The sequence below is a fragment of the Elephantulus edwardii genome, unplaced genomic scaffold (assembly GCF_000299155.1).
Source record: "Elephantulus edwardii isolate Elephantulus edwardi_28Jun2011 unplaced genomic scaffold, EleEdw1.0 scaffold00015, whole genome shotgun sequence".
In the NCBI taxonomy this organism is placed as follows: Eukaryota; Metazoa; Chordata; class Mammalia; order Macroscelidea; family Macroscelididae; genus Elephantulus; species Elephantulus edwardii.
This window is the reverse complement of record NW_006399765.1, coordinates 7,304,880-7,307,600: the sequence shown is the minus strand read 5'-3', so window position 1 is coordinate 7,307,600 and position 2,721 is coordinate 7,304,880.

Sequence of the window (2,721 nt, the reverse complement as noted above, 5' to 3'; positions counted from 1 at the left end):
CAACAACAACAACAACAGAATCCAAGCAGAAAATAATTCAGTCTTGAGAAGGTTTTAATAAGCAGTGCAAAGCTAAAATCTGAAAAAGATTTAGATCGGTCTAGAAACCTACACTTTCTAGATCATTGCCTGAAAAAACATCAGCACCCTTATCCTAAGAGGACAGCAAGTAATAAATGTTGCAGAGGATGTGGTGAAAAAGGAACTCATACATTGTTGGTGGAATTGTAAAATGGTTCAACCATTCTGAAAGGCAGTTCAGTCCTTCCTCAAAAAGCTGAACAAAGAAATTCCAAATGACCCAGCTATTCTACTGCTTGGAACATACCCTGAGAAACAGAACTGAGGCACAAACTGAGATGCATACACCAATTTTCCTAAGCAGCGTTATTAAGTATCACAAGGACATGGGAAAAGGCCAGATGTCCAACCACAATCAAATGGGTTAGTAAATTATGGTACATTCATACAATGGAATACTATACAGCACACAGGAACAATGATTTAGTAAATTATTACCTAGTTTAGAAGGGACTGGAGAGCATTATACTCAGTGCATTAACTCATTTCCGGAAGGACAAATATTGTATAAAATCATTATTGTAGAATGAGTATGAGGATACAAGGGGGGAGGGTGGAAGCAAACAGATGAGGATGTATGGGGCAGGGGAGGGATTAAATCATGGGGCTGGACAATTTGGTGGGGGGGGGTGAAGGAAATTAGAAGAATATGGTCTGAAAAACAATGTATTCGAGTTTTGTAAATAAACTAGTATAATAAAGAAACTAAAAAAATTTTAAAAGCTATTAACTACTAATTAAACACTACCATGACATCATTCCTTTCCTGTACAACCTTAAAATTTCTACTTCCCTCATTATACACAGAAATCTAACTTCCTAAGTTCATGATTATAGAAAGGACAGAGATCCCTGGAAACCAAGACACTATATTAAAAGGTCAGAGGAAAAAGAAGACCAAAGAGTAACAATCAAGAAGTCACCATCTAACAAAATCTTGAATAGTGGACAGCAACTGTTTTGGGATTTTATAAAAAATGACAGAACATTTAGCATCCAGGCAAAAACTATAAACAAGAATAGATTAATTCTACAGTGTCTGAATTAAAATCAAAAGGAAAAATAACCTTGGGCTTCTACATAAATTTCCTCAATGATAATTGTGGGGAGTTACAAAGGGAACAGAAACCACTATTCACTGAATATTATCCTGCCTTATAAATACTTTTTTATAATGCTGTAAAATCTGCCAATCAAATCAAAGGGGAGAAGGCAGTTATGGTCATGGTTTATTATGTAGTAACATTTACACAGAATTTAACAGTTTACAAAATGCTTTTTAACCCAATTAATTATCTCAGAAATAATAGCTAACACAAAGAAATTCATGTTAAATGCAAAAGACGTGCCTCCAGGTTTGTCTGGCACTCTTTAAAGGCATTGTTTACACAGATTACTTACGACAGTGATACATGCAGTAAGATGTAAAACACTGATTAATACTACTAAGCTGGAGCTATACATGCTGACTTTGAAATAAACTTAAAATATGTGCAGAGTCCAAGAGATTTCACAATAAAGTTTTAAGAAAGAAATGTAAATTACGGGGAGCTCTAGTGGCCTAGTGGCAAGGAGCTGCAACTACAATCCCAGAGGCGCATGGTTCAAATCCACCAGATGCTCTGCCGGGGAAGGAGGGACAATCTCCTCCTGTACCAGTCAGATCAGATTTGACGGTACACTCACACAAAAAAAAAAAAAAAAAAAAAAAAAAAAAAAAAAAAAAAAAGAAAGAAAGAAAGAAACGTAAATTACCACAAACAGTAATAACAGTGGCATAACCAACACATTAATGAGCATATAAAGTATGTTACATTATCATTAATGCAAAGATATGGGCTTATTATACAAAAGAAGAGTTCACTGCTCAGAGCAAGATATTAAAGTATTTACAGGAGTAATTTCAAGAATTCAAGACATTTTTTATATTACTAAAAAAGAGCACATATGTTGTCTTTCAGTCTACAGAGATATCATGTAATACCAATCACAGTGAGTATTCTCTGTGAAACAAAACACTATGTACCCCTTCACAGTTTACATCTTATAAGACTAGTTTAGAAGATTCTTTTCACTCTAAAAGTTCGTTTATAAAGGTAGTCCTTTCTTAGAAAATATGTGGAAGCTTCGAGAATTAGATTTCCTAAAGATCTTGATGAACTATTTTTAATCCTTTTTCCCCCCCAAAAAGGCATTTTTTTCTTTTTTTTCTCTACTAGTTTACAAAACTTGAATACATTGTTTTCAGGTACAAATTCTTTCAATTTCCCTCATCCTCCACTCATAAAATTGTACAACCCCATGACTGCCCCTTGCACATCCTCATCCCTCTGCTTCCAACCTCTCCCATCCCTCTTGGATTCTTATATTCATTCTATAATAATGGTTTTATACAATATTTATCCTTGTGGCACAGAGTTAGTTCACTCAGCATAAAACTCTTCAGTTCGTCCCGTTAGGTAATAATTTAAAAATCATTGTTCCTGCGTGCTGCATAGTATTCCACTGTATGCATCAAAACTTTTTCCAACCATGACCAAGTGGGTATGAATTCATAACAGGTATGCGAGGATGGTACAACATAAGAAAAACAATCAGAGGGTGACGCAGTGTCAGGGCGACGCAGCGCGAGGGCGAGGC